Source organism: Labrus bergylta, chromosome 14 (assembly GCF_963930695.1).
Source record: "Labrus bergylta chromosome 14, fLabBer1.1, whole genome shotgun sequence".
Taxonomy (NCBI): domain Eukaryota; kingdom Metazoa; phylum Chordata; class Actinopteri; order Labriformes; family Labridae; genus Labrus; species Labrus bergylta.
Window position 1 is genome coordinate 12,933,582 of NC_089208.1, and position 7,518 is coordinate 12,941,099.

The following is a 7,518-nucleotide window of genomic DNA, read 5'->3' on the forward strand; positions in this document are numbered from 1 at the left end:
GTGATCCCATCCTGTTTTTCTTTGAAAACCCAGGATAAAAGTGAGCTGGATTACGTGATCCTTGGAAAAAAAAGTGGATTGCCAAATCTTGGAAGCATTTTTTTCTGGATTAAACCCTTTGAACAACTGGGCCCTGATGATGAAATGGTCTGCAGAGAAACTAAGAGAGAGAGATTACTTGATTATGTCCTCCCCTCTGTTATATATGCCTGCTTACTCCATTATTAGGTTGTTTAACTTTATGTGAAACATATAGTTTTTTAAATCACAATAACACAGGTAACTATATGATGTATAATGTAGGAGGCTGCATTAAATCATATTTTTCAAAATTAGGCCAAAATAATTCAAAAAATATTTCTATCCATATTTAATATATTCAATAAAAAAACACATGTACAGTTTTGACTTTAGATACAGTGTACTGTTATTTTTGCTGTCATACCATTACGTGGTAAGGGGTGTGTGTTTAAAAAAAAAACTCAGACACAATTGTTGTCTAAAAACTGGTCTGACTTTCTGTACAGCTTGATGCTACGATGGACCTCTTTGACCTCAACTTGTTATTTCAACTTCCCCTGCAATCATAACCTGTAAAAATGTGTCAATTAAAGATGAATACGAGGATCATGAATTTTAACACTTGCTTTTCTAGCATGAGTAATAACTGGCTATCAGGTGTCAGCGTCTGCCTACTTATGCCTGTAAAACGGTGCGTTTGTGGGCAATTTCCTGAAGCAGGTACAATTATGTACTTATTACTTATGAACTGCACCACAGTTCACTTGGAAAATAACCAATAGTTACGTTTTCAGGTGCTGTGAATACGGATTGATTGTCATTTTTAGCACTGACCAAATGGAGAGAGCCAAGGGAAAATGTAATATAAACCATCTTAAACATGCTGGTTCTAAACTGACACAAGTCTAACGCACTGTGTACTTACATAACACACAAATACACATGCTGTCATCACAGCACTTACCAAAGCTATACACTCTCATCATCACATCACCAGAATTCATTTTCAAATCACCAGAATCATTATCATTCCTAAGACTGTGACCAATCACAGACCTCAGGAACTGCACTGGGCAATTAACAGAAGTGAAGTGCATCAGAACGGGTCGCATCAGGGTTTCAGCATGAAATTGTCTATATGTAAAAATGCCATCTGAGAAGGCAAGAAGATGGATGACTCTGCCGTGTAACTGATCGCTTCTTGTGATGTCAGCAGGAGAAACGAGACGATTTCTGACTCCAAATTTCCTCCATCTGTTTGCCTCAGACCTGGTGCTGTGGTGATGACAAGCACCGCCTCAACATCGAGGTCCTCGGTCGGGTGATTTTTTCTAAACACAGAGATGAATGACCTTAGGTTGCATGATGGGGGTTCCCACTACTGAGATGCAGTGATACATTTCAAGATGTACAAGCTATGCAACAGGCCTGACCCATGCATGACTCCAGATTGATTGCAGTCGATACGCTGGCTGTACCTCTGCTCTATAAATGCTTTCCAGTGTTTTTTGAGATACAAGAAAAAGGAGTTTAAAAGGGAAAGCTCAGAGAGACAAGAGAAATTGAGCAAATATGTGAGGAATAAAGAGTTTGTTTAACAACATTTAAATCTAAATGACTATCTTATTTAAAGCTTTCTCTTAGATTCTCTTAAATTAAGAGGATTTTAAAAAATGCAAAATGAAAATAAATACTTTTTCAGTATCACTGACTTTTCAAAGGCTTTATAGTATCTCAAATTATATCTGTGCTGATCTGCAGGACTGGGAAATACAAATGATGATTACTTTGCATTAAATTCACAACCTCGTCACTCGATGGAAATCCAAATTCTTCTCCTGCTTAAATCAGAAAACCCCTCTCTCATTCTAGTACTGGATTTAAAAAACTAATTTCTATGATGTCATTAGAAAGTCTCAGAAATACTGTAGAAGGGCTATGCTGATTGTTTATTCAAAATGTAATGTAACTTGTTCAACAGTCATATTATGGTAAAAGCACAACTCCCTTATGAGACTTCACCATGTTGCAGCTAATGTAAAGGCCTAATAAAGCCATAATTGCACCTATTTGATGTGGAGGAAAAAAAGAAAATTCAAAATTTCCCCTAATTGCATTTTTTTTTTAATTAGAATCATAATTTGATATTAGACTTTCTGACTGAGGTTTGAAAAGTCTTGGGTAATGGCATTGGATCAATGGAAAGGTATAAGGTGTATAAACAATAAGGAAATTTGTTTTGGTAGATTATTTCTTTGTTGTAACATTTGTAAGGAACGTTGTGGGATGAGCAGCAGAGCTGTGGGATAAGCAGCAGAGCTGTGGGTTGCGCCCATGAATTTGCACCCAAATCTTTTCTGCCAATGCCAAACAGCTTATTCTGCTGTGGCTATTGACTCTTGTTTTGAGCTTCTGATAACCCAGGTGCACCTGTGAGCATGAGTCCTACTACAGTGGTCAGTTGGTTTCTGCTCCAAACATGCTGCGTTTGACTGATCTGGAGGGCCTACATTCAACCTTCTGAGCTCCATATAAAAACAATGACAAATGATGATGTTATTCTCTTTTGGAGGACAGCGCTGATATGTTACCATGAGCTAAGACTTACATCATATATCACACGATGATTTCCTGAGTTTTGGTGACCCTAAACGTTTTATAGTTTGAAAACGCTTTAAACATGGTTTATTCATGCACATTAATTTAGTGTATGTGATTATAGTCTAAGATAAGTGATACTCTATACAGACTACAGATAACTATTTAGAAACCAGTCACCAGGATTCACTGGGTGTCATTTTAGCTTTATTTTGCATAAAAAGATATGAAATTATACTATGAATTGCCCAAAAATATTTTTTTAATGTATACTGTTTTTAAAATCCATCATCTGGGGCATTTACAACCACATTAGTTAGAATACTTGTTATGTGTGTATTAATAAATAAGGGTTTACATTATGTATATGTCTGTGTGTCATGTCAGAAGATGTCTGGCATGAAGTGAGGTATTGACCTCATCATTCCACTTACATCAGTCCTCCTGGAGAGCAAGCAACACAAAAAAAACAGACAGTTTGAGTGACACACACACACCAATCCATCATCCACCTAAGTCCAGACACTTAGCAGGAATTAAATCTTCTTGTTTTCATGTAGTATAACCTGAAATGTCATCTCTGACATCAAAAAGAATTCCACTTCAGATTTATGCTGCATTCACATTCTGCTGTAGAACACACGCACACGCACACGCACACACACACACACACACACACACACACACACACACACACACACACACACACACACACACACACACACACACACACACACACACACACACACACACACACACACACACACAGACACACACACCATTACACAGTCACAAAGAGCTATAATAGCACTCATCTCTCTATGACCTGCTAACCTCGCTTTTTCCTGTACTCCTCATGTTTTTTTAGTATATTTTTTCCTCTTTGCACACTGATGGATGTTCTCTTCTGTATGTTTCACTACAGCACTGTTTATGTAAGGCACTGCTTGTTTGGTGTTGTTTCAACCCTCCAGGGAAGAGGGTCGTTATGAGTCATGGGAAGGGGCAGGGCAACATTGTACTGCATAACTCATCTGATGTCACACTCAGCTGCATTGTGTTATTCAAAACGTGTGTGATTATTGGCCTTTATCTATTTGTGTGTATACACTATTTGTGTATACACTATTTGTATTCTCATTTGTCTTTCTGTTTCTGTTTAAATATGAGAAAACACTTTGGGGCATTGTAAGTGTTCCCTTACTATCATGATGTAATTCTATGTTGATGACTTAATTAAGCCACTTAGGCAAATGGTTACTCTCTTCAGCTTAAAAGGTCCACCACATGTGGGATCATTATGACCTGGGGCATGACCCCAATTTCTTTCTTTGGTTTTCTTTCCTTAAATGTAATCATTATAGTTACATCTCTGTCAGTCCCTGTCATCATTAACCATAGTTCTGAGTAGGGTGAAGTCTTAAGCATGCCTCTGCTGATATTCATGGGAATCTAAAGCCTCAAGCACTTCAGTGCTAGCGGTTCTTTGCTTTCTCATAACACAGACATCATTGTTACCTGAATGAGATTCCCTGTACTGCTGGAAAAGGATCCTGAAATCCAGGAGACCAAACTTGTCTCTCTGAAGTGTTTGTTTTCGAATAATGTTGAAATAATGGAATCATTTTACATGTGTTAACTGGTAGAATCATATGCCTTAAGTGTTAGTTTTACATATCCCCATGTTGAATGTCTAAGTGAAAAGTGTTCTGCTCTACCTGATCTCTCAGACAGATTTGGATATAAATATTCCAAAACAGGGGACAGGAAGACTTTGGCCAAAATCAAACACTATGCAGTTTATACAGTGATAGGCATCTGTTTTTTTCAATTTGTTTTCTATCAACAGCAAGAGCTTTACAAGCTTTTTCTAAACCCTGGGCACTTTAGGTTTCTAGTTCCTAGAGCACCCTGAATGCCTCAAGCTGAACACAAGCACCTGACATCATCTGGTCGTTTTTTCCCCCCTATTGTCTAAATACAAGAAAGGCATTTGTAACATATTCAAAATCACAGTATGAATAGGTGAATAGGTGATTTGTTCTCTTCTGTCATTGTAGTCTTCAGCCAATAAAAATTGCTTTAGGACCCAATCTAAGGAACCAGATTTTGCAGGTCTCAAAACATTCTGCCTTTCTCTAACATTAAAATTAAACAGCAGCTTGCTGAATTTCATGAATATTTACATACTGTTTAGCAGGTCACTACCACATCTCCTAGACTTTAGGGCTGAAGAGTGTTGTATTTAATTTAACATTTTAACCAGAATTAAAGACTCTCCTATTAGCCTCACTTTTTTAATTTAATTGATTGAATAAGGACAGTGCATATTAATCAACATTATGATCCGAAACCGGAGCTGTGCATCAATGTGAGCCCATATAACTCTAACCTCCAGCGTGGAACTTTCAGTCAGTCCAGATTTTGGCGCCTCCTGTGGCCGAAGGGAATGTTTCTGACAAAATATCTGCGAATTCTGTCCTTTAACAGTCAAATATAACACTCACTGCAACTCCTTGGTGTGGATATTGTGTATTGGCACAGTGCTGTTCATAGCTTTGTCTGACACCTACCCTGTGAATTCGTTTACACACATAAAAATACATCGAAATAATCAATCTTGTTGTTACTGGTCTTGTTTGCTTTTGCAAGTCATAAAGAGGCATTAGTATTCATTTCAGTCTGTTTCACAACAAGCTAAAAATTACCCACATGCACTTTAAAAAGGAGATGATATCATCATACTTTGGTTAACACTGGCCTACTTTGAAAAAACTTTGTTACCCTCACTGGTGATGCAACACTATAGCCATGCTGAGTAAAACTAGGAATTCCTGATGATACTGGGTGATTCCTGTTTTGACCGTTAATGTACCTGATTACAGCCCACTGTGCAGTGAAAGTAAAATGATTTCAATGGTAAGTTTTTCTGAAGGTGTGTGTGTGTGTGTATGGGTTCTCTCTGGGCCATGACATTTGCAGATGTAAGACTTTGGTACAGATCAGTACTTAAAGTCTGACCCTTATATTCACAAGCACTTGTTGTTTTATCAGGACAAACAAATGTATGTCTGAGTGTGCACTGTCTGTTTTTCTGTCTGTCTCAGTCACGCCCTCTTTGTCTCTCTCTCTCTCTGCCTTTAGCTCTCCCTTTTCCTCACTATGCTTGCTTTTTCTACCTCTGTCACCCAGAGGGGTAAATTACCAGTCTGGTGGGTGGGAGGGGGTGAGCAGTCCTCCAGTACACACATGCCCAAATATAGCCAGCAGACACTAGGTAAACGTGAGGTAGACGTTAGGTAAACTCAAAACAGGCACCACTCAGTCAGCTACTTTATTTGTAACACCGATATGCCTCTCTGAGCTGGCACAGTCAAGGAAACATGGCACTGCAGGTTGTGTGGTTGGATATGGGAAGTAGACAGCAGGTGCACAAGAAAGAGCCGAAGTGTGTGTTTGTAGCAATGTCTGTATTTACACACATTACCACAGTGATGACCAAATTTGTTTTAAGAAAGACACTATAACTTTGTTTTAAAATATGTTTACATTATAACTTTCAGCACATTTTTTGTTGGGTGTGTTTTTTCTTTATTGCTGTAGTCAACTGACCAAATACAATGTTACTGTTTCAAATATTTACTGTAGCAAACATTGTTACAAAAAAAACAACTATGGCTGCTGGGGCTTTTTTTGAGGGGATCCCTCTGTTTTGATAGATTTGATGATGAGAATATAAAGGGTTGTCATTTATAAACTCTTTGCCCTCATTCAGTCATAACTCAGTGTCATGGAAAGCAAACATGAGCCTGACGGGAAGGCGTGAGAGTCATGATGTCGCTCAGAACGATTTCAATATTTAGATTTTCTCACTGAACAAACTAACTCTGCAACATACAAGTTTGTTTCACTGCCCCCATCGTTTGAAGCTCTTCAGAACTTGTGTGACTTTTTTGGTAAAACGGTCCGTCTGGGCTGACTCTATAGGCTGAGTGAAAGAAAGATATTTGAAACTGACAGACAAACTAAAGACAAAGACAAAGACAAAATATGTGTCTTTAAAATAAACACAGTTAAGAGAAATGTAGGCATTTGCTGCTTACTTAGGTCATTTTTTTTTTTTAATGAATCATACGCTACAATTAAATACTGCCCATAAATGTAGGTTACAAACTGTGTCAGTCTTAAGTATCAGACAAATCACTGTGTTGCTGGTGAGATTCTTACAATGTTTATTCTAAGGCTTGACTTCACATGAGTTTGTGACCACAGAACATAAAAATGTATAAGGCTCTGAGCATATAGTTTTCATTTCCCCCTTCATTCTTCGTACCCTGGTATTATATCACTGCATAACTATGTAGTTCAATCAAAGTTAAACACAAACATACCAGGTCTGAAAACAGAGCAATAAAACATTTTAAGACCAGTTATGGGTGCTCAGGTAACACTGCTGCGCCTGTCCCCCCCCCTCCTACACCCACAGACATAAGCACGTACACACACACAATTTGCCAAACTGACGGCTGAATAACTTATGATTGATAATCTATTATGTCATCTAATCTCATGGATAAGGCTAAATTCATTGGTCAAACCCAAAACTATTCTTAGGCTGGGCTTGACAATAGCCAGAGGCCCTGTTTGTCTTCCACAGGTGGTCATGGAGTCCTAGTGCCAAAGGTGAACAGGATGTAAACTGAGATACTCATGTCCTTCTTCTAAATAATAAGACAAGTGCTCCCCAAGTGTTCAAGTGTTTCCCCAAACATCAGTCTCTGTGTCTTGGTGCCATGAGCTCATTTACTTCATCTGTTCCTGGGCCCATTACCTCCAGACAAAGAAAATGTTTCTGTATTGTGCCAGGTTCAGACATCGACCCTCAAGAACTGGGACAGG

General features: G+C 38.3%; 1 protein-coding gene across 1 annotated transcript in view; it reads right to left on the reverse strand.

Annotated features, from left to right (window-relative positions):
- mrps17 (mitochondrial ribosomal protein S17) overlaps positions 1-7,518 on the reverse strand; it is a 69,736-nt gene that overhangs the window by 12,841 nt on the left and 49,377 nt on the right. The gene's annotated exons all lie outside the window — the stretch shown is intronic.